Below are 26125 nucleotides of genomic sequence, written 5' to 3' on the forward strand. Positions count from 1 at the left end.
GGAGAACTGCGTCAAACCAGTCTTCCGACTGAAGGCCTGAGGAACAACGACATCAGTTGATGATCAAGGAATTGAAGAGTGAAAAAGTCGGATCCGTCATTGCGTTTTACGCTTGCATATACTCGTTTTCCAAGTCGGTATAGACGCACTAAAAAGTATGCTTCTATCCGACAAGCAAACAGCAGTAAACTGACCTCACAATTTCAGGAGTAAAAAACTTGCAGATATCAGTCACAGCAGTCGATCCCGCACGAAAATTGGGACCATGACTGTGATAGTAAGCAGTTGCGTCCTTCTGAATGTACAGCCTCTAAACTTCGCGCGCACTGGTTGTTTGTCATTCTCTGCACCCAACCACAACCATTTAGTGCACGAGCGCGAAGCATTGGACAAAAAAGCGACAATCAGAGCCCTCCTATTCACGCGATGTTGAGGACAACTGAAGAGAAGGGCGTGTCTTCTGCCGCATTTCATTTGAAATATTGTTGTTCAAGAACACATTGTTTTACAAGAAACGAATACTTAATATACCAGTATCAAGCGCATATGCAATCTAAGACGAAAAAAGACACACACCACGAAGGAATTATCCGAATGGAACGGAAGTCGGTAGATGTGATGTACCTGTATGGACAAACAAATGGTTAGAATTTCGGAAAAATTGGATGATGTATCTAAGAGAAAGTGCTTCACATATTCAGCAAGTCAGTAACGCGTAGATCTACCTCTGGCACTTATGCATGCAGTTATTCGGTTTGTTGTTGACGAGCAATGTTTCTGGATATCCTCCTGAGCGATGTCGTGCGAAATACTGCCCAACTGGCGCGTTAGATCGTCAAAATCCCGAGTTGGTTGGAGGCCCCTGTCCATGATGATCCAAAATTTCTCATTTGGTGAGAGATCGGGAGTCATTGGAGGCCAAGGTACGGTTTGTAAAGTACAAAGATATGCAGCAGAAACTCTCGTCGTGTGCGGGCGGGCGTTATCTTGCTGAAACGTAAACCGAAGACGGATTGCCATCAAGGGAAACTCATCGGGGAGTAGAATATCGTCGACGTACCGTTGTGCTGTAAGAATTCCGCGAATGATAACGAAAGAGGTCCTGCTGTGAAAAGAAATGGCACTACAGACCGTCACTTGTCGCTGTTGGTCCTTACGGCTGGCGGCAGTTAGGTTGGTATCCCACTGCTTTCAAATGCATGAGGTCACAGGTCCCCTAGACTTAGAACTACTTAAACCTAACTAACCTAAGGACGTCACACACACCCATGTCCGAGGCAGGATTCGAACCTGCGACCGTAGCAGCAGCGCTGTTCCGGACTGAAGCGCCTAGAACCGGTCAGCCACAGAGGCCGGCTCCCACCGCTTTCTGGGCCGTCTCCAGACATGTCTTCGCTGGTCATGGCGGGCCAGTTCGAAGCGGGACTTATCACTGAAGACAGTTCTACTTCAGTCAATGAAATTCCAGGCCAAAGACGTGCCTGGAGTCGGCCCCGACAATGGTGGTATACCAACTTGAGTACGGATTTCTGCTGCTTGTCTTGTTGTTTGTCAAACCCTACCTTGGCTACCAAGGTCGCCGGATCTCTCCCCAGTTGAGAAAGTATTACTGGTATCGCCCTCCAGCCAGGTCGGGATTCATAAGATATAATGTGTCAGTCGGACATAATTTGGCACAATATCCCTAAGGAGGACATCCAACAATTCTATAAACCAGTACCAAGCCGAATAATTACGTGTATAAGGCCCAGAGGTCGACCAACGCTCTATTGACTTGCTCAATTAGTGAAGCTCTTTCTGTTGAATAATCATCCAATTTTTTTGAAACTGTAATTATTTGCTTGTCCATACATGCATATCACAACTACCCATTTTCGTCCAATTCGGATAATTCCTTCGTTATGCGTCGCGTTCTTTTTTTTTTCCCTTGGAGTGTATGCTCAGTGTTATTTATTTCAAAATCAAAATTTATAAGCCTAAACAATAGAAAAATTGTTATGAAATGGAGTTAATGATTTTCATTCACAGTTTAATCACGCCACTCACTTTAAAGAATACAGTCATGGTTTAAGAATAGCGCAACTCCTCCAAATGTTCTACACTACTTCTTTAACGACATACTCATTCATTTCATTAATTACACTGCTTTTGTAAACAGCAACATGAACCTGTTCAAAGCAAGAGATCTCTCGGACCAACCACAGATTAGAGACCGCCCCCTCTGACACGATGAAGAAAGCACTAACGGTTGTACTGTCATCGACGTTATGAACGAGAACCTCTTACTCAACTGCACAGTACTTCACGCTGTAGCGTGGCGAAGCGAGTGACAAACAACCGAAGCGCGCGAAGTTTAGAAGCTGTACTGTCAGAAGTTCATAAGTGCGTACTGTCGCTATGTATGTGGCTACATACGTACTTAATAAGTTCCAAAACGCCGCGCATAAAAACTGGATTTTCCGGTGGTTATACACCAAGTTCTGTTGGTGAAAAAAACGTAGGGTCGTGTGTTTTAGATAGTTCTTGGGCTAGGGTTCATTGGTATACCCAAAAGAAGGATCATGTTAGTGTCACTATCCTACAGTACACGGTCAAAGTATGTATGTTACACACTTCCTCCTCCTTACGCAAATGGAGGAAATCGGTTGGTTCTTTTCGCATTAGATGTGGTCTACGGTGGGCTTATGGGACTTATAGAGCCAGCAGTAGTTCATGGGTGAATGTTCGAAAACCGAAAACAGGCATTTTTTACTACATTTTCGCCATCACGAGAGGACCAAAACCCACCTCACAAATGGCTAAAATATTTCACGATAAATCCCCAAGATCCCGATCTCGAAAAAACTCGAAAATTTGACTGATATATTTACCCTTTTCCAAGATACAGAGATTCAAAGTTAGCCCACTTATACAGATAAAATGTGGTATGAGATGAAATCTAGGTGATAAAAAACTGCAGCAAATTGCTCAAATTTTAACCATATATTCTCTAGGCACTTATCTAGAAGCATCATCTTCCCGTTTTCAAAAAACTTTATCCGTTATTGAGATACACCCCAAAACTTGTATTTTTGGGTACCAAATTCCAGTCGCGGAATCCGGAGACGGCTATACACAACAAATTTCTGTAGTTTTTACGACGTGTTGCTAAGCTGCGGACCTCGAACAGCCTTGTAATTTTCTTCTTATCTTTACCCGTTTCCGAGTTATAGAGGTTCAAATTACCTTACTTGTACACGTGAAATATGCACGTAAAATCCGGTGTGATACGAAAACATAGTTTATAAAGTGACGTACCTCGGACAAATATGCTGTGAAGTGCCTCCCTTACCATCTGGGAACCTCCAAGTTGCTGTTCCAAAGCACAAGCAAAATTTGTTTGCTCTTAAAATCAGGTCTGAGATGTAAAATAAGTTTGCATTATTTTAGTTTCACATAAGTAAAATATCTAAATTTTACACACCAAGACATTAGTTTTCATATGAGACACATGACCTGCTGCAGCAGGGAAAGGAACGAAACTAGCGGAAAAATGTTTGTATCGGAGAACAAAAAATGCAAATACGTTCCTGCTGATTTAAAAGAATTTGACTGAAGAGTGAGGTAGTGGCAGCTGTGGTCTACCTTGATGAGCACCTTTAAAATTTTTCCCAAATATTTTGGCACGCGAACATTTTCCCGGTTTTTAATGCTCAGAGAGAAGAGGAGAGTGGCAGTGATAGAGACACGGAAAAGTATAAACACTGCAGATGGTGATTATTTCACGGAAAGATTGAATTAGACAATGGCAGTGTGAGAGAAAGAGAGGGACACAGTGGGAGTGGAACATAGTTGACAGTGATAGAACATTGCTAGGATAAGAGAGAAAGTGACAGTGTCGGGGGATGGTGGAGGGAGGAATAAAGAGAAAGTGGAAGTGAGCGAGAGCCAGTGGCAGTGAGAGAGAGAATATATGTCAATGACAATGAGGAAGAGAAAGATGGTGACAGTGAGAAGAGACAGCAGTAGTAGGAATGAAGGAATGAGAGGACAGTAGCCGGAAAGAACAACAGGGTGATCGTGACATCAAGAGGAGACTCTGGTAGTAGGACAGAACGAAGGGGACTGTGGCTTTTAAGCAGGAGAGACAATGACAGGGAGACACAAAGAGATAATGACAATAACACGGGCTGATTGAGGGAGCGAGAAAGGGCATCTGGGAGTGGATGGGTATGAGCGACTTATAGCGGCGGAGTAGTCGGTGTGAGTGAGTTATATACAGTTAGGGGAGATTGTGGGAGTTTAACGTGAATTGAATGTTAAAAATGGTGCAAATATGATGGCATGCCAAAACTTTCGGGAAATTTTTGAAATTGCTGAGGAAGGTGGATGAGCCTGCTGATACCCGATTTTTCAGTCAATCTTGTAAACAAACAGGAATATATTCATATTTTTTGTGCTCCGATAGGAACATTTATCCGCTCGTTAATTCTAAATCTTCCATTATTGGGTCTGATATCCTGAAAGGTAGGTTTTTCTCCTTACAATGCAAGATCAGGTTAGGGACGTTTCCTTGTAAGAAGCATATCATCTCGACACTGCGTCGGCACATCTGGTCATAGCGATACCGGGTCTTATTTATTCGATAATGGCTCGTTCCCGGTGAAGGCAATTATCAAGTTTGAAAAAAAAAATAAAGCGTTAAACAAGACGATAAACGTGGGGCGGGCGGCTGAGGTCATCTGGATCAGAAAGGGTGACCTGTGTCGCTGATCCCGGCTACACAGCCTGCGCGCTTACTGACAGCCAAGAAGAGCTGCAGAGGTCGCTGAACCTCTGCAGAGCCGCTGGCGGGCCGTACCCGTCCTGACGACCCAACGTGTTAGCGAGTCACTGTGCCGTGTTAAGTCTGGTTTAGAACGGAACGAACACAAGCGAACGAGCATCAGCGAGCTCGAATTCCCGCTGGTACAAACTATGGGCCAAACATGTTTTCGAGTCAGCGTACCAACCGTTTTAAGTATGTTTTACACCTGAAGGAAAACACAAATCAGCGAACGATAATTTTTTCTTGTGCAAAATGTAGGCTAGCGTGAGCGAACTGCATTCGCCAGCGTTCGTTTCACATTCGCTGGTGTTCGATCGTGTTCCGCTGGCTGTCGGTCTTTAAGCGAACCTTTCCGCTTCGGTGATAGTAACACAGAGTCTGCTGTCTCGTATGCGAACTATATTTGTTTCTGACACTAGGTGCCTGAGCAATGGAATAGTAAGAAGAGCATTTAATGTCGAACATGGTAGAAAATATAAAACTTCTGAAGTTGTCGAGAGACTGAGTATTTTGTTATATGGTACCCATGCTCTCCCGTGTCTATAGTTCAATTCTTTTATCTTCGCGCCTCGCGCATGCCCGCCCAGACGCGGGAGATTGCTGCGTTGCCAGTTGAACGCGCCAAGAGAAGCAGCGCCATAGTATAGTATAGTTCGCGAACTTACGTTTAGGGGAGAGCGCGCAGTTTATGAAGTAAAGCCACCACGGACGCATTAACCCTTTCGCTACTACAGAGACGTGCTCCCCGCATTCCGTGCTGTGCGCGATTTTGTCATCACTGCACTGCTCGCCTGTGCAGACACATGGTGTTCCAACTGCTTTGACACACTTATCATTCGATTTCACAAAAACTATTTGGCCCAATAATTTGATTTTAACACATCTTCTTGACTGACACCCTCCCCCCATAAAGGACTTAATTTTGTTTCGATGTTCAACGCAGTTATTGTGCAGTATTAAGTGTAGTAAACCATTGCACGAAATTTTGAAGAGTTTGCAGAGGTAAAAGTCCACAGCGTATACTTTCCGAATGTTAGATTTTAGTTGCCACTAGACATTTCAAAAAATTACATTCAAGCGAATAAAATTCACGAAGTAAGATACTTCGATAATGTTTTTAAATAAAGAAAAATATTGAGCACCGAGCAAGATTTGAACTCGGAACCTTCTCTTCCGCAGGCAGACACTTTAACCATTACTCTAACGCAGCTACTCATTCAATAGAATTACTTGGGGACTTTAAAGACGGACGCAAAATACCGACAAACACTTTTGGTATGACTATGAATTACGTTTCGTCGAAGTACAATAGGAAATTAACAAGTACCGCTGTTCTTTATTGCGAAAAAGCGGTTAGTGAGAATGACTTTCCTTGCTATCGCCTGACTTAGGAGGCTTATTGCTTGTTTCGTTTAATTAGTTAATAGAATATGAATCAATTTGTATAAAGAATACTTTTTCCAAGCTTTCTTTTATAGAGAGTCTGCTATCAAGACATTGCTTTTGTTCAATTACTTTATTTATGACTGAACGTTTCTAAAATTGAAGACACTTGTCTGTGCTCTGCACTGCAGTCGAGCTCTGGTAACGTCGTTCTCTGTTCATTGGCTGACTGTGTTTTGTGACGTCAGATGCGCAGAACGAACCTAAACTTGGCCACCATCGTATATGACGCGCATTTTAATTACAGAGAAATAATGAAATAACGAGTTATTTAGTTTGTTACCCCAGTTACCTTCGTTTCTGTGAGTATAACTACAAACCTCTGAAAAGTCTGCATTCAACAATTTCCTTTCCAGTTGGGTCGCAGGTTGCAGAGGAATAAGAACAGCACATTTTATTGTAAGTACAAGTGTTCACAGCACTCTTAATTTATTTACTCGTAGTGATACAAGTTACACGACGAGCTCACTTCGCCGATTTGCCATTATCAAGTGTACCTGTGAGGATGGTAAATACCTCTCCTTGCATTAATCTATGTCTGCATATGACGTCCTATGCTTCCGGGTTAGCTCATATGTAATGGTCTGTATGGCAGCTTGGAGCATAAGCGTCGGTTGTCTTTTTGTTATGATAAGATAACGTTATGTATTTGTTTAATTCTTATTTGCGTGATCTTGTTAAGTTATTTTTTTGAGCCAAAGGTGTCAGAAAAGTTGTCAAAATGAACTAAGATGATGCACATAAAAACTAAACATATAAATAACGTGAACGTATCATAACAAAAAGACAGCAGACATTTGCGCTCCAAGACGGCATATGAACCACTACAGATCAATCAAGTCGTAAGCTTAAGATGCTTTATGTAGATACAGACCAACATAGACGTAAGGAGCAATATTGTACCTATTATATCACCATCACAGGCGCACTTGATAATGACAAATTCTCCGAAACGAGTTCGTCGTGTATCTTGTATAACTACGAGTAAATATACACATCAAAAATGTTTTGCATCACCTCGGTTCCGAAAGTTCCAGAACCAGTACAGAAAATTAGAATAGAGATCAGCATAAAAATCATTTTCGCTCTTTTTATTGCCCATAAAAACCACACAATGTATGTTGTACAACCATACTTCGAGACCTTCCGAGGTGATAGTCCAGACTGCTATACACACCAGTACCTGTAATACCCAGTAGCACGTCCTCTTACATTGATGCATGCCTGTAATTGTGGCATACTATCCACAATTTCATCAAGGCACTGTTGGTCCAGATTGTCCCATTCCTCAATGGCGATGCGACATAGATCCCTTAGAGTGGTTGGTGGGTCACGTCGTCCATAAACAGCCATTTTCAATCTATCCCATGCATGTTGGATAGGGTTCATGTCTTGAGAACATGCTGGGAACTCTAGTCGAGCGATGTCGTTATCCTGAAGGAAGTCATTTACTGGATGTACACGATGGGGGTGCGATTTCTCGTCCACGAAGACGAATGCCTCGCCAATATTCTGCCGGTATGGTTGCACTATCGGTCGGATTATGCCTTTCACGTACCGTACAGCCGTTAGGGTGCCTTCCATGACCGTGAACGGCGTACGTCGGCCTCACATAATGCCACCCCAAAACTGCAGGGAACCTCCACCTTGCTGTACTCGCTGTACAGTGTGTCTAATGCATTCAGCCTGACTGGGTTACCTCCAAACATGTCTACGACGATTGTCTGGTTGAAGGCATATGCGACGCTCATTGGTGAAGAAAACGTGATGCCAATCCTAAGCGGTCCACTCGGCATGTTGTTGGGTACATCTATACCGCTCTGCTTAGTGTCGTGGTTGCAAAGATGTACATCGCCATGGACGTCGAGAGTGAAGTTGTGCATCATGCAGACTATTGCGCACAGTTTGAGTCGTAACACGACGTCCTGTGCATGCACGAAAAGCGTTATTCAACATGGTGCCGTTACTTTCAGGTTTCCTCCGAGCCGTAATCCGTAGGCAGCGGTCATCCGCTACAGTAGTAACCCTTGGGCGGCCTGAGCGAGGCGTGTCGTCGACAGTTCCTGTCTCTCTGTACCTCCTCCATGTCCGAACAACATCGCCTTGGTTCACTCCGAGACGCCTGGACACTTCCCTTGTTGAGAGCTCTTCCTGGCACAAAGTAACAATGAGGTCGCGATCGAACCGCGATATTGACTATCAGGGCATGGTTGAACTACAGCCGTGTGCCTCCTTCCTGGTGGAATGACTGGAACTGATCGACTGTCGGAGCCTCTCCGTCTAATAGGCGCTGCTCATGGATGGTTGTTTACATCTTTGGGCGGGTTTAGTGACATCTCTGAACAGTCAAAGGGACTGTGTCTGTGATACAATATCCGCACTCAACGTCTGTCTTCAGGAGTTCTGGGAACCGGGGTAATGCAAAACGTATTTTGATATTTGTAAATAAAGAGTGCAGCAAGAAACTTGACGCAAGCCTACTTGAGTTGGACAATAATACGGAAACAGCGAAAGAAACGGGCGCTTGTGCATAAATGCTTTGCTAGCGAAACGTGGAGGCTGCGCTGTTAGATTTGGACACGAACGGCACTTGTACAATGATCTCAGTTTTGAAAGTGTCAGTAGCGGTCTGAACAGTGTTTTTCTAGTTGTGACCGCATTCATGTCCAAGCTAATTCAGTTCTAACACTGGAAAATTGTTGGTGCTAATATGGTGGATGCTTCCGTAAACTAGATAATCGAAGTGTTTGGTACACGAGTGGCACCGTATCGAATATTTATACCGCACGCAGGGAAAGCGAAAAGACATCATCCGCTAAGCCACAACGTATTCAGTGAGCGTGCAGACGGCCATTCAAGAGGACTGTTACAAAAAATGAGGGCCGACAGCCGGAAAAGGCCGCTTCAGAACTCGATGTCGCACTCGCGAACCCTCTCAGCTCAAAAATAGCAAGAAAGGTGCTCCATAAGCAGGGAATTTCAGTGCAGACCGGAATGTAACACGACTCATCAGTGGTACATATGATGCTAACAGGAAAACGTGACGCCGAAGTGATAAGACTTGGACTGTGGAGCAGTGGAGGAAAGTCATTTTGTCGGATGAGTTTTGTTTCATACTGTTCCGAACTTCTGGCTGAGTTAGGTCCCAAGAGCAAAACATGGCGAGGGTTCGGTAATGCTTTGGGCAGCCCTGTCGTGGTATTTCGCGTGGCTCAGGGTGCTCTGCAAGGCCGGAATACTACTAAGGATTATGTGATCATTTTGGGTGATCATGTCCAGCCCATAGTGCAGTGTTTGTTGTCCAATTGTGATCCTGTGTTCCAAAACGACAGGAGTCCCTGTATACACAGACCGTATTATTCGGAACGGCTTTTGTGAACACGAGGATGATTTTCTGCATCTCCCTTGTCCTCCACGATCACCAGGTCTCAATATTATTGAGGCGTTGTGGTCTAGTTAGGAGAGCAGAGTGGGTGATCGCTATGCACCTCCAACACGTTGCCTGAAGTGACCCCTATTTTGCAGGAAGAATGGTATAACAGTGCCTTGAAAACCATATATATGACCCGTATGTGTCCATTCTAAGACGAGTGGAAGCTGTTTTGAATGACAACCGGTTTCCTACACCGTACTAAGCGTGTCAATGTTCGTGTTAGTGTTGCCATGTTTTTGTACACCAATTGTATGTATTCTGATGTGGTTGCCGTCGCTACGAGAACAGCTCGTCACAGAATCGTTGCGGCCGGCCGGAGTGGCCGGCCGGTTCTAGGCGCTACAGTCTGGAGCCGAGCGACCGCTAAGGTCGCAGGTTCGAATCCTGCCTCGGGCATAGATGTGTGTGTTGTCCTTAGGTTAGTTAGGTTTAATTAGTTCTAAGTTCTAGGCGACTGATGACCTCAGAAGTTAAGTCGCATAGTGCTCAGGGCACAATATCGTTGCGCTGCTTTTCCGTTGTGTTCCGTGAACATATACGCGAGCTGCATGTCAACAAAATGTTCATCATTAAACCTATCCATACTGTTGTGTTACTATGTTGTACAGGTAACACTGGCGAAAAAACAAACCCGAGACAGAACCGTGAAGTACTGAAATATGAAATAAGATGATGGTAATCTTGTAACACAACCATTACACTGCTAGATTTTTTGCCGGCCGCGATTGCTGAGCGGTTCTAGGCGCTACAGTCTGGAACCGCGCGACCGCTACGGTCGCAGGTTCGAATCCGGCCTCGGGCATGGATGTGTGTGATATCCTTAGGTTAGTTACGTTTAAGTAGTTCTAAGTTTTATGGGATTGGTGACCCTAGAAGTTAAATCCCATAGTGCTCAGAGCCATTTGAACCACTTTTGGTAGATTTATTCCAGAAAGTGACCGTAACTTTAAACCAGACGTACATAACCTTTAATGTTGGCATTACAAGGTATGGTAATAAATAAGACAATAATAAAACTCATGGAACAGTCCCAGTTGGTGCTCCAGGAATCGACCTCTGAGAAGGTCCGGCAACAAACACTTTCGCAAGCGAAGAGATAGGCAGCCAAGAGTTGCATTCTCTTCACAAGATGGTAACTCAGACTAGTGGCAGTCTAACGAATGACTAATGATAATCTTACTGAAGCTACCTGACGTCCAATAAGCCAAATCCAGGAATGGAACAACACGCGAAAGTTGAACCGACGGACTGCACCACGCCCCCAGATAACTATGCTTAAACCGCTAGGAACGAGAAAGGAATCACTACCGCCAGAGTAGAAGAATCACAAACGGCCTACAGTCAAGAATTCTGTCAAAACTACACGCCTTACCAGGCAGCAGCGGCAAGGCGAGGAAACGTACACTGCCGTTACATGCACTAACCCCCGGAGCACGTTCTGGGGCGCTAGCGGCCACCAGCCAGGAAAAATACCGCTTGTTGGACTTAACAAATTGTAACAAGCTGAAAGCAGTAAATACACTCCTGGAAATTGAAATAAGAACACCGTGAATTCATTGTCCCAGGAAGGGGAAACTTTATTGACACATTCCTGGGGTCAGATACATAACATGATCACACTAACAGAACCACAGGCACATAGACACAGGCAACAGAGCATGCACAATGTCGGCACTAGTACAGTGTATATCCACCTTTCGCAGCAATGCAGGCTGCTATTCTCCCATGGAGACGATCGTAGAGATGCTGGATGTAGTCCTGTGGAACGGCTTGCCATGCCATTTCCACCTGGCGCCTCAGTTGGACCAGCGTTCGTGCTGGACGTGCAGACCGCGTGAGACGACGCTTCATCCAGTCCCAAACATGCTCAATGGGGGACAGATCCGGAGATCTTGCTGGCCAGGGTAGTTGACTTACACCTTCTAGAGCACGTTAGGTGGCACGGGATACATGCAGACGTGCATTGTCCTGTTGGAACAGCAAGTTCCCTTGCCGGTCTAGGAATGGTAGAACGATGGGTTCGATGACGGTTTGGATGTACCGTGCACTAATCAGTGTCCCCTCTACGATCACCAGAGGTGTACGGCCAGTGTAGGAGATCGCTCCCCACACCATGATGCCGGGTGTTGGCCCTGTGTGCCTCGGTCGTATGCAGTCCTGATTGTGGCGCTCACCTGCACGGCGCCAAACACGCATACGACCATCATTGGCACCAAGGCAGAAGCGACTCTCATCGCTGAAGACGACACGTCTCCATTCGTCCCTCCATTCACGCCTGTCGCGACACCACTGGAGGCGGGCTGCACGATGTTGTGGCGTGATCGGAAGACGGCCTAACGGTGTGCGGGACCGTAGCCCAACTTCATGGAGACGGTTGCGAATGGTCCTCTCCGATACCCCAGGAGCAACAGTGTCCCTAATTTGCTGGGAAGTGGCGGTGCGGTCCCCTACGGCACTGCGTAGGATCCTACGGTCTTGGCGTGCATCCGTGCGTCGCTGCGGTCCGGTCCCAGGTCGACGGGCACGTGCACCCTCCGCCAACCACTGCCGACAACATGGATGTACTGTGGAGACCTCACGCCCCACGTGTTGAGCAATTCGGCGGTACGTCCACCCGGCCTCCCGCATGCCCACTATACGCCCTCGCTCAAAGTCCGTCAACTGCACATACGGTTCACGTCCACGCTGTCGCGGCATGCTACCAGTGTTAAAGACTGCGATAGAGCTCCGTATGCCATGGCAAACTGGCTGACACTGACGGCGGCGGTGCACAAATGCTGCGCAGCTAGCGCCATTCGACGGCCAACACCGCGGTTCCTGGTGTGTCCGCTGTGCCGTGCGTGTGATCATTGCTTGTACAGCCCTCTTGCAGTGTTCGGAGCAAGTATGGTGGGTCTGACACACCGGTGTCAATGTGTTCTTTTTTCCATTTCCAAGAGTGTAGTAATAAGCAATCGAGGGAAGCTAATCAGATCCGTTTTCCCCAAGCACCCTACTCGGCGACACTACGAGCAGCAACCCAAAACCAAGTCACTGGAGAATGGCGAGATGTCACAATGGTGGAGGTTTCTCTACTTGAATTGAAATGCACTCATCTTAAAACTTGCTGGAGCCGGTTTACGACGAGGTCATGCACCCTTGTGACCGCAGCCCTTCCATCCAGCAGTCCATGTATGCCGGCAGCAGTCAAATGGTTCAAATGGCTCTGAGCACTATGGGACTTAACATCTATGGTCATCAGTCCCCTAGAACTTAGAACTACTTAAACCTAACTAACTTAAGGAAATCACACAACACCCAGCCATCACGAGGCAGAGAAAATCCCTGACCCCGCCGGGAATCGAACCCGGGAACCCGGGCGTGGGAAGCGAGAACACTACCGCCCGACCACAAGAGCAGCCAGCAGTCCCGCCGTTTTCACGCACTGCGCGGATCTGGCTCCTCCTGAGTCCCCAACCGAACTGGCACACTCAGACGACACGAAAAAACAACGACGTCACCCCAAAGACAGGGCAACAGTTCCTACATATTGATAACTTCCGCTGCTGCCACTAGCGGACAGGCAACGCTTGCGAAACGAGTGGTGCCAGCCAAGACGAGAAGAAGACAAACAATCGCAAGCATGCGAACTAAAGGATACGGTCTGGCCTCCAACAGAGGGCCGAAACCTACAACAGCACCAACGCGAGTTGCAGCACGGCTCAGCCGGCTTGCCAATGAGACAAACACTGCCGCATACTTGAGTGTCGTCGAAAGTTCCTTGAGGCTGGTGACTGCCCAGAGAACTGTGCCAGACGCTGAGCTGGCCGGTGTCGCCGTGCGGTTCTAGGCGCTTCAGTCTGGAACCGCGTGACCGCTACGGTCGCAGGTACGAATCCTGACTCGGGAATGGGTGTGTGTGATGTCCTTAGGTTAGTTAGGTTTAAGTAGTTAAGTCTCATAGTGCTCAGAGCTATTTGAGGACGCTGCCGGGATGGCTAAATGCTACGTTGGCTGGCTACAACTCACATCCTGGATGCAGCACTATGCTCCTTGCACACCGATGGATGTGGTGCAGTAGTTAGCACACTGGACTCGCATTCAGAAAGACGACGGTTCAAACCCGCTTCCGGCCATCGTAATTTAGGTTTCCAGTGACATCCCCAAATTGCTTCCGGAAAATACCGTGATGGTTCCTTTCAAAGGGCACGGCCGACCTCGTTCCCTAACCCGAGCTCGTGCTTCGTCTCTAATGATCTCATTGTTGGGGGGACGTTAAACATTAATACCTTCCTACTCCTCTTTTTGTGTAGTTACAGAATAAACACCGTAAATTTAATTATTTGCTCCTGTTTCTGGTTTTGCTGCAGTGTGCTTTGCTCTTGAAGGGTTGCCTAGTATCGTAAATACACTACTGGCCATTGAAATTGCTACACCAAGAAGAAATGCAGATGATAAATGGGTATTGATTGGACACATATATTTTACTAGAACTGACATATGATTACATTTTCACTCAATTTGGGTGCATACATTCTGAAAAATCAGTACCCAGAACAACCACCTCTGGCCGTAATAACGGCCTTGATACTCCTGGGTATTCAGTCAAACAGAGCTTGGATGGCGTGTACACGTACAGCTGCCCATGCAGCTTCAACACGATACCACAGTTCATCACGAGTAGTGGCTGGCGTATTGTGACGAGCGAGTTGCTCGGCCACCATTGACCACACGTTTTTAATTGGTGAGAGATCTGGAGAATGTACTGACCAGGGCAGCAGTCGAACATTTTCTTTATCCAGAAATGCCCGTACAGGACCTAGAACATGCTGTCGTGCATTATCCTGCTGAAATGTAGGGTTTCGCAGGGATCGAATGAAGGGTAGAGCCACGGGTCGTAACACATCTGAAATGTAACGTCCACTGTTCAAAGTGCCGTCAATGCGAACAAGAGGTGACCGAGACGTGTAACCAATGGCACCCCACACCATCACGCTGGGTGATACTCCAGTATCGCGATGACCAATACACGCTTTCAATGTGCGTTCACCGCGATGTCGCCAAACACGGATGCGACCATCATGATGCTGTAAACAGATCCTGGATTCATCCGAAAAAATGACGTTTTGCCATTCGTGCACCCAGGTTCCTCGTTTAATACAGCATCCCAGGCGCTCCTGTCCGTGATGTATCGTCAAGGGTAACCGCAGCCACGGTCTCCGAGCTGATAGTCCACGCTGCTGCAAACGTCTTCGAACTGTTCGTGCAGATGGTTGTTGTCTTGCAAACGTCCGCATCTGTTGACTCAGGGATCGCGACGTGGGTGCACGATCCGTTACAGCCATGCGGATAAGATGCTTATCATCTCGACTGCTAGTGATATGAGGCCGTTGGGATGCAGCACGGCGTTCCGCATTACCCTCCTGAACCCACCGATTCCATATTCTGCTAACAGTCATTGGATCTCGACCAACGCGAGCAACAATGTCGCAATACGATAAACCGCAATCGCGATAGGCTACAATCCGTGCTTTATCAAAGTCGGAAACGTGATGGTACGCATTTCTCCTCCTTACACGAGGTATCTCAACAACGTTTCACCATGCAACTGATGTTTGTGTATGAGAAATCGGTTGGAAACTTTCCCCATGTCTTCACGTGGTAGGTGTCGCCACCGGCGCCAACCTTGTGTGAATGCTCTGGAAAGCTAATCATTTGCATATCACAGCATCTTCTTCCTGTCGGTTAAATTTCGCGTCCGTAGCACGTCATCTTCGTGGTGTAGCAATTTTAATGGCCCGTAGTGTATGAACTCTGTAATCCAGTGCACAATGGAACGGTGTCTGTGGCAGATTTTGTCGCAAGAGAGCTGCCGGAGGCTTACTCCACTGCCAGGAGATAAGGCCCGCTAAGGCTGGGTTAGGAGGAGAGGGCGGTGTGAGTGACGTGGCTCCCAGCTCGCTGCATCCATCACTCACTTCCGGCTGCCGTATCGGACAGCTCGTTCCGCCGCGACCTCAAAAAAGGCTGACGAGCGCAGCCCGATAGCTCGCCGAGCTACCGTGATTACCTGCCGCCTTTCAACGACCGCCCTTAAATGGGTCATCCAAGCTGCAGGCTGGGCAACTCCTCTTTACAAGTGGTTAATGAGCTGAAGACTGTCGCAGAGTACAGTACTGACAGCTCCTAACTAGGATGAGCTGCCGTCAACATGACGAGTGATGCGACAGCTTAGCTCTTTCAATGTGCCGTGGGTTCGTCCTTCCTTTTTTACTGTTTCTACTGTCGCCCTACATATAGAGAAATAACATAACGAAGTTATTCGATATTTCGAGCATCAGTTAACTGTAAAAAATATAGCAAACACTATAGAACATTTACAGAATGAAATTCTCGGTCAGCAGCGGGGTGCGCGCTGATATGAAACTTTCCTCCAGATTAAAAATGTGTGCCGGACTGAGACTCGAACTCGGCACCGTTGCCTTTCGCAGGCAAGTGCACTAGCAACGGAGCTACCGAAGGTCGACTGACGACCCGTCCTCACAGCTTCACTGCACCAGTACCTCGTCTCTTACCTCCCAAACTTCACGGAAGTCCTCCTGCGAACCTTGCAGAACTAGCACTCCTGGGAGAAAGGATACTGTGGATACATGGCTGAGCCACAGCTTGGGGGATGTTTCCAGAACGAAATTTTCACTTTGCAGGGGATTGTGCGCTGGTATGAAACTTCTCGGGAAATTAAAACTGTGTGCCAGGTCGAGGCTGGAACTCGGGACCTTCGCCTGCGCGGGCAAGGTTCGTTCTGGAAACATCCTCCACACTGTGGCTAATCCACGTCTCCGTAATATCTATTCTTTCAGGAAAGCTAGTTCTGCAAGTTTCGCAGGAGAGCTTCTGTGAAGTTTGGAAGGTGGGAGACGAGGTACTGTGGGAAGTGAGGCTGTGAGGACCACTCGTGAGTTGTGCTTGGGTGGCTCAGTTGGTAGAGCACTTGCCCGCAGAAGGCAAAGGTCCGGAGGTCGAGTCTCGGTCCGGCAGACAGTATTAATCTGCCATGAAGTTTCATTATGGTGCACGTTCCAAGAGGAATGGTCAATATCGCAAGTGGCATGACCGTGTGGCATGGCGAAATAGTGGTTTCACCAAGTAGTGCCAATGACTATGTTCTCTTTTTCGCCTGAGCAATAACAGGTGATTGCACTACTGGCCATCAAAATTGCTACACCAAGAAGAAATGCAGATGATAAACGGGTATTCATTGGACAAATGTATTATACTACAACTGACATGTGATTACATTTTCACGCAATATGGGTGAATAGATCCTGAGAAATCAGTACCAAAAACAACCATCTCTGGCCGTAATAACGGCCTTGATACGTCTCGACATTGAGTCCAGCTTGGGTGGCGTGTACAGCTACAGCAGCCCATGCAGCTTCAACACGATACCACAGTTCATCAAGAGTAGTGACTGGCGTATTGTGACGAGCCAGTTGCCCGGCCACCATTGACCAGACGTTTTCAGTTGGTGAGAGATTTGGAGAATGTGCAGGCCAGTGCAGCAGTCGAACATTTTCTGTATCCAGAAAGGCCAGTACAGGACCTGCAACATGCGGTCGTGCATTATCCTGCTGAAATGTAGGGTTTCATAGGGATCGAATGAAGGGTAGAGCCACGGGTCGTAACACATCTCAAGTGTAACGTCCACTGTTCAAAGTGCCGTCAATGCGAACAAGAGGTGACCGAGACGTGTAACCAATGGCACCCCATACCATCACGCCGGGTGATGCGCTAGTATGGCGATGACGAATACACGCTTCGAATGTGCGTTCACCGCGATGTCGCTAAAAACGGATGCGACCATCATGATGCTGTAAACAGAACCTGGATTCATCCGAAAAAATGACGTTTTGCTATTGGTGCACCCAGGTTCGTCGTTGAGTACACCATCGCAGGCGCTCCTGTCTGTGATGCAGCGTCAAGAGTATCCGCAGCCATGGTCTCCGAGCTGATATTCCATGCTGCTGCAAACGTCGTCGAACTGTTCGTGCAGATTGTTTTTGTCTTGAGAACGTCCGCATCTGTTGTCTCAGGGATCGAGACTTGGCGGCACGATCCGTTACAGCCATGCGGATAAGATGCCTGTCATCTCGACTGCTAGTGATACGAGGCCGTTGGGATCCAGCACGGCGTTCCGTATTACCCTCCTGAACCCACCGCTTCCATATTCTGCTAACAGTCTGTGGATCTCGACCAACGCGAGCAACGACGTCGCGATACAATAAACCGCTACAATCCGACCTTTGTCGAAGTCGGAAACGTGATGGTACGCATTTCTCCTCCTTACTCGAGGCATCACAACAACGTTTCAGCAGGCAACGCCGGTCAACTTCTGTTTGTGTATGAGAAATCGGTTGGAAACTTTCCTCATGTCCACGTTGTAGGAGTCACCACCGTCGCCAACCTTGTGTGAATGCTCAGAAAAGCTAATCATTTGCATATCAGCCGCGCGGGATTAGTCGAGCGCTCTAAGGCGCTGCAGTCATGGACTGTGCGGTTGTTCCCGACGGAGGTTCGAGTTCTCCCTCAGGCATGGGTGTGTGTGTTTGTCCTGAGGATAATTTAGGGACTGATGACCTTAGCAGATAAGTCCCAGAAGATTTCACACGCATTAGAACTTTTGCATATCACAGCATCTTCTTCCTGTCGGTTAAATTTCGCGCCTGTAGCACGTCATATTCGTGGTGAAGCAATTTTAATGGCCAGTAGTGTATCGACTGCAGCCACTGTGTCAGGATATCCGGTGCTGCTAGCAGTGAACTAAAAACATAGAATAATTATTCACAGCAAACCAACTTAGTACTGTGACGTGAAGATAAAGTTAGTGTTCGTTTGCCTGACGAAAATATACAACTCGTATTCGTAATGTGCTGACGCTGACCAGTTGATAATTATTAATAATTACACTGCATTCCAACCTAGTAATATGACGTTAAGGTAGAGTTAATGTTCGACTGTCGGTCGAAAACACATTGACAGAAAAAAATATCGTGACACCAAAGAGGAGCTGTGTGACATAAACAAAAGTTGAAAGGCGTGTTTCCACATCTAAAAGATGTCTATTCAGATTTCGAGCCAGTTGCATTTTGTTTCTTAGAAGTAGATACCTTAGGGGTTGCGAAGCAACTCAAATCGCTTGATACGGGCAAGTCTTCAGGTCCAGATTGTATACCGATTAGGTTCCTTTCAGATTACGCTGATACTATAGCTCCCTACTTAGCACTCATATACAACCGCTCGCTCACCGATAGATCTGTACCTACAGATTGGAAAATTGCGCAGGTCGCACCAGTGTTCAAGAAGGGTAGTAGGAGTAATCCATTTAACTACAGACCTATATCATTGACGTCGGTTTGCAGTAGGGTTTTGGAGCATATACTGTATTCAAACATTATGAATCACCTCGAAGGGAACGATCTATTGACACGTAATTAGCATGGCTTCAGAAAACATCGCTCTTGTGCAACGCAGCTAGCTCTTTATTCGCACGAAGTAATGGCCGCTATCGACAGGGGATCTCAAGTTGATTCCGTATTTCTAGATTTCCGGAAAGCTTTTGACACCGTTCCTCACAAGCGACTTCTAATCAAGCTGCGGAGCTATGGGGTATCGTCTCAGTTGTGCGACTGGATTCGTGATTTCCTGTCAGGAAGGTCGCAGTTCGTAGTAATAGACGGCAAATCATCGAGTAAAACTGAAGTGATATCAGGTGTTCCCCAGGGAAGCGTCCTGGGACCTCTACTGTTCCTGATCTATATAAATGACCTGGGTGACAATCTGAGCAGTTCTCTTAGACTGTTCGCAGATGATGCTGTAATTTACCGTCTAGTAAGGTCATCCGAAGACCAGTATCAGCTGCAAAGAGATTTAGAAAAGATTGCTGTATGTTGTGTCAGGTGGCAGTTGACGCTAAATAACGAAAAGTGTGAGATGATCCACATGAGTTCCAAAAGAAATCCGTTGGAATTCGATTACTCGATAAATAGTAAAAGTCTCAAGGCTGTCAATTCAACTAGTACCTGGGTGTTAAAATTACGAACACCTTCAGTTGGAAGGACCACATAGATAAAATTGTCGGGAAGGCGAGCCAAAGGTTGCGTTTCATTGGCAGGACACTTAGAAGATGCAACAAGTCCACTAAAGAGACAGCTTACACTACACTCGTTCGTCCTCTGTTAGAATATTGCTGCGCGGTGTGGGATCCTTACCAGGTGGGATTGACGGAGGACATCGAAAGGGTGCAAAAAAGGGCAGCTCGTTTTGTATTATCGCGTTATAGGGGAGAGAGTGTGGCAGATATGATACACGAGTTGGGATGGAAGTCATTACAGCATAGACGTTTTTCGTCGCGGCGAGACCTTTTTACGAAATTTCAGTCACCAACTTTCTCTTCCGAATGCGAAAATATTTTGTTGAGCCCAACCTACATAGGTAGGAATGATCATCAAAATACAGTAAGAGAAATCAGAGCTCGAACAGAAAGGTTTAGGTGTTCGTTTTTCCCGCTCGCTGTTCGGGAGTGGAATAGTAGAGAGATAGTATGATTGTGGTTCGATGAACCCTCTGCCAAGCACTTAAATGTGAATTGCAGAGTAGTCATGTAGATGTAGATGTGTAGATATTTCCACGACCATCTGCTCAGCGCTATCCCTAACCACTTGACCACACTTTTTTTTTCGAAATCACGTGCCTAGCTAGGCGCCCTAAACTAACAAAATGCCGACCCCGCCATGATTCGAACCTCGAATCTTCTGATCCGTAGTCAGACGCGTTCTCCGTTTTCTTTAAATTTTTATGCGCTATCCGACTTCCTTTTTGTTTTCTTTTCCCCTTAGACCTCTTTCACTTCAGGCGTTGGCCTCTATCACCCGAACTACTCCAAAAACCTATTTAACCTAAAAAAACAAAAACAAAACTAGTGCCATCACCATTTTCACCCTAACAAACATTTATTTTAATTTTTATTTTTTAAATTATTTAATTTTATTTTTTTCTTGTTTAAGCCGGGTTCTATTATTTGCCGGGCCGGTCCAGTAACCATTACGCCATCATTTTTTTCGTTTGTATTTTATTTTACAGAAACTAAATAAATCTTCTTTGCGTAACAAACTGTCGTATATCCGTAAAACAGAATAAAACTAAATCAATCATAAACTTCTGTAATTGTTGTTTTTTATGTATATTTATTTATTTTCCGTGTTATGGCTTCTGCCAACAGTTTTCCTGGGGCTCCTTGACTTGGCTTACTAATATATTTTTTCCAACTTAGTTAAAATGATGCAAACTTAGTAGCGACTCGCTTTGATGTTGTGCGTCAACCAAAAATTATCTCTTCATTATGGCAAAGTGTGAAGTAATAAATTTTGAAACAAAGCTTTGTATTTCGGACTCTTTTTAAGATTTTGCTGCTCTTTCATTATATACTGTATGTACTCGTCTATACTCGCATGTTTAGTCGTAATTGCAAAATATGCGAACTGGCCGAGAATACAAGTATAATTATTGTTCTTTGTTTCAGGAAAGAAATGCCAGTCTAAAATGGTTCAAATGGCTCTGAGCACTATGGGACTTAATATCTGAGGTCATCACCCCCCTAGAACTTAGAACTACTTAAACCTAAATAACCTAAGGACATCACACACATTCATGCCTGAAGCAGAATTCGAACATGCGACCGTAGCGGTCGCGGGGTTCCAGACTGAAGCGCCTAGAACCGCTCGGCCACACTTGCCGACAAATGCCAGTCTGATTGAAGTGTTATAGCAGATTCAAGTGTTATAACAGATTCTGTAGTTCTCCTATTGATTGTTGCGAGTTTTTTTTCTAGTCCAGTTCCATATGTGGTATTGGTCTCGGCAGATTAGGATGTGTGCCAAGGTCTCTACAGTATGGCAATGATCGCATTACGGTCTCTGCTTCAATTTTATATTGTGCAGTTTTTCACATGTGGGGACCTTCTCGTTTACGATGTCATACCATGTGGACACTAGTTTGGAGTGGAGGATGGCAGTGTTAATATTTTTCCAGACGTTACTCCAGCTTAACGCTGGATATTTCGCTTCCAGGGGACTCTGCCTATGGTGTCTCCTTGGGCGGTAAGGTGTTCAGCTGCGGTGGAGTATCTTTAATATATCTCATTTCCAGGTAGTAAGTTCGGACGTAGTCGAGTTGAGCGCTGATGCGACCAACAGACTGGAGCCTTTTTGCACTTTGAATGACGTTTTTGTAGTTGTCGAATGGGTGTCTGCAGTATTTTGCGGATACAGTCCATATATATATGGCAGTACATTGTTTCTGGATGTCTTTGACGTCCAAACCAGCAGCGGGCTGGGTTAATACTATGGTTGGCATGGCGACTTTAAAGATATTTCCTCTCCAGATGAACCAATACGCTGCAGCTAAAAGGCTTGTGCGCTATATCCTCGGGTACTGGTAACATTGTTGCGATGTGATATATCTTGCTTAGGGAATAGATGTTACTCAATAGATCTCTCTGTATCCGATTTGCTGCGCGGGATTAGCCGAGCGGTCTAGGGTGCTGCAGTCATGGACTGTGCTGCTGGTCCCGGCGGAGGTTCGTGTCCTCCCTCGGGCATGGGTGTGTGTGTGTTTGTCCTTAGAATAATTTAGGTTAGGTAGGGTGTAAGCTTAGGGACTGATGACCTTAGCAGTTAAGTCCCATAAGATTTCACACACATTTGAATATTTTTTTGTATCCGATTTAGCGTATTACTTTTGTGTTCACTGAGAGTAGCCCTGAATATATTTAGTTTATGGTCGCAGCTGGCAACTGTCACCTGTCGTGGGTTGGACATTAAAATCATACCAAAGTGGTTCGTCTTCTCTGTCCTTTGTAGTCATGTTATTTGAATGCTCTCCATATGGGGTCCGACAGGTAAAATTTTCGATTTGTGTTCATTGAGTTTGCCTCCAGAAGAAGTGGCGTAAGCATGGATTATTTGTTGAACGATTTCAATTTCTGATTGCGTTTTAATTATTACACTGATATCATCAGCATAAGCGTGGCACACCGTTTTTGTACCCAACACCTGTATATCTTGTAATCTGTTATGCAGGTTTAACAATAACGGCAGTACTGCGATTGCGTACAGTACCACAGAAAGAAGGCAGCCGTGTCTCACTGATTGATTAATCGGGACTGGTGAACTTTAGTTGGCCATTAATTTTGATTCGAGAGGAATTTCCGACTATACATTATGTATGATCTGCATGAAATGGGCACTGTACCCCATCCGTTGCATTACGGTTAATAGAAAGTTGAGGTGAATGCGGTTAAATGACATATGATGACTTTACTTGACGGTAAACGCCAGCGTCATCTGCAAACAACCTGACTCCTGCCCAGATTGTCTCCAAAATCGTGTAGAGGTAAGGAACCGCAGATGGGGTATAACACTACCTTAGGAATCACCATAAATCGCTTCTGTTTTAATCGATGAGTTTCCTTCAGTTATTACGAACTGTGACTTGTCTGACAAGAAATCACGACTTCAGCAACACAACTGAGACAATGCTCTATAGGCAAGTAATTTAAACACTGCCAAAAGCCTTCTGGAATTCTAAAAATTTTGACTGAATTTGACATCCGCGGTCGATAGTACTCATTACTTCATGAGAATAAAGAGCTATTTGAGTTTCACAAGAACGATATTTTCTGAATCCGTGTTGGCTATTTCTTCGGGGAAATTCATAATGGCCGAACACAGTATATGTTCCAAAATTCTACTGCAAATCGACGTTAGTGATATATGTCTGTAATTCAGCGGATTATTTCTCTTCCCTTTCTTCTATCTGCATCGGTTAAGGTGATTCCTGGAATACTTACTCAGAAAAGGAAGTTCTGTAATGACCTCTTTCCGCCTCTATATCGTCCCCAGTGAAATACTAAGAAAAGACTTAGAAACAGTATTTATAAAGAAGAGACATTTAAAAACTGAATAATAGGTGGACACTAGCCGCTCAGGCGAACATATATTGTTCTCATGTATTCGTATTATAATAATTTTTCTCTGTAAGTTTCGAGGGCAAAGAAATATAAAGATGCACTCGAAACAGAATTATCTAAAGAGGCGACGAGATGCGCTCTTTTGTTAATTTTTTAGTCGTATTCACTTCTTCTCTTGCCTTGGTTGCGTGTAGATGGACATCTTGCGAGTGCTGGCAAATGTAAGCATATTTGTACCAATTAAGCAGGTAACATATTGATTTAATGTAATTGTTCACTTTTAATGTGTAAGAGGTGATCCCGATTTCATGTCTGCCTTCTTTGAATTAACCTGCATTGGTGTAACGTACGGTGCAACAATCGCAGCGGCCGATGCAACCAACGACGCCATTACGTGGCGATATTAACTAATAAAAATTAGCGGATCGAAAACCTCGCCCGCTATTAACATAATATTCATTTTTCTCCACAGCCGCCCGACGTTGCAGAAAATACGTAGCTTTAAGATTCTTATTTCCAGTACAACAGCAGGGAGCCACAGCCAGGACTCCGACTATAATGTCGGCAACAATCACCATTACCAATCAATTTCTGTAGTAAATAATAAATTAAAATACGACGGCCGACCTCTTTTCGCCTCTAAGGATCTCGCTGACGACGGGAAGTTAATAAAACCAATGTTCGATGCTATTTTCTTCGTATGGTAACGTAAGAAAGGCTTTTATAAATATACGCGTTTTCGAAAGATTTTTGAGACAGGACAGTTGCGAATATTAGTGGCGCTATCTTTTTGTTACTGAAAGGCCGTATTCTTCTGAACAGCTAAGCTGCCATTAAACAGTAACGTTGATTTCACAGTTGACTGCAGTTCTTCTAATTGCACTTTGGTGAACGTGAGTGCCTCAGAGCGAAGCATTAGGTAACTGTTTCGCCGTATATGTGGTGGCTAACACTTCTTCACTGACGCAGGCTATGGAGAAATGGTGCTCACGTATTGCTTCCGCAACGTCAACCCAACTACGAAAAGCAGGATATCGTGAGCGTTGTTTTTATTTCAGAGTTTGTAGCATACCGCGCGAAAGTGGTGGACTACCCAAGGGCATTTTCCACCTGTAGGAGCAGTTCAACAAAGTGAACAGAACCAATAATTCATTATTGAGATCGTTCAGCGTAATCCTACAATCAGCATGTTATCTCCCGATGCGTCACGGGTCCACATAGGTAGCAGAGGCTTACACATATTTTCTCTACCAGTTGTGAAACACTTTCAAGGTGGAAACAGTGCTGCTCTTGTCACCAATCACTGATGAAGCAACATTTTCACTGAATGGAATTAATAACATATATAGTTTTATTTACAGTCTACGTGTCCATAATCTAAATTATTTCGTTCTGTTTACTTCTTAGAGCTTAAGTCTTAATAAACTTTTGTAATACTGTCCAGTTTTATAATCTGCATCATTAACCACTCTACATTGAAGCACACAGAGGAACTGGCTGCACGATGATACAGTAATGCATTAGACACTTTACGAACGGATATTCAAATCGAACTAATCTGAGGGTAGATGCAACATAAAAATAAAATACTAAAGCGCAGGGTTTTATGCGCAAGTTGAAATTAACTACCGCATCAAGCACAGGTAAACGATATTTCGCTGTTTGCACTTATGACACAATCACAAAAGCTGAAAATATAATGATTATAAAATAACATACAATAACTAAGACTGGGTGTGTAAATTGAGTAATCGCAAGGCATTACGCTGTGGTGAATCGGGTTTGCAAGCATATCAGTTGTGTCAATAAGATTATACTAGGCATGTGACCATGACATGATGATATAAAACTACCCTTTCGTTTACTGTGCGGGCAGGGTTCATCAGTGTGACTACTTAGTGATTTATGCTGATACTCCTAAGAGTCGCTCCATTGAATGCGCATGTGAAATTCCGTTTTAAAAATAATTTTGTTTGCAATGGTAGCTCGTCTATTACTACGCACACTATGAAAAGATAAAATAAGTGGTGTCCGGTGATTTCTTGACTGTCATTGTTCCGTAACAGATCGCTTACCTGCTGAGCTTCTGTCCTAGACGTCGGATTTCGTCTCCTGCTATTTATGTTTCGTCCTCCAGTCACCCCAGCAAAGGATGGGGCCCCTCCACGCCCACACCAACGTGGTGACCAAACCAAAAGTTCTACTGTCACCTCCGTAAACATGTTAGTTTTTTGAATCAGGCGTCACAGGATGCGGGCTGTGATATTGTCCATGCGTCTGGGTAAGATTACTCATTAACATGGTCCATCAGGAGATAGAATTGGTCGAAAACGATTGAAGGGTAGGGGTTGTAAGGGCAGAGGAAAAAAAGTGCCACGGCAAGAGCCAAGGGAAAAAAACCTCGTAATGAATTAATTACGAGGTTTTTTTCTACAGA

This window comes from Schistocerca gregaria, chromosome 2 (genome assembly GCF_023897955.1).
Source record: "Schistocerca gregaria isolate iqSchGreg1 chromosome 2, iqSchGreg1.2, whole genome shotgun sequence".
NCBI classification, from domain to species: Eukaryota; Metazoa; Arthropoda; class Insecta; order Orthoptera; family Acrididae; genus Schistocerca; species Schistocerca gregaria.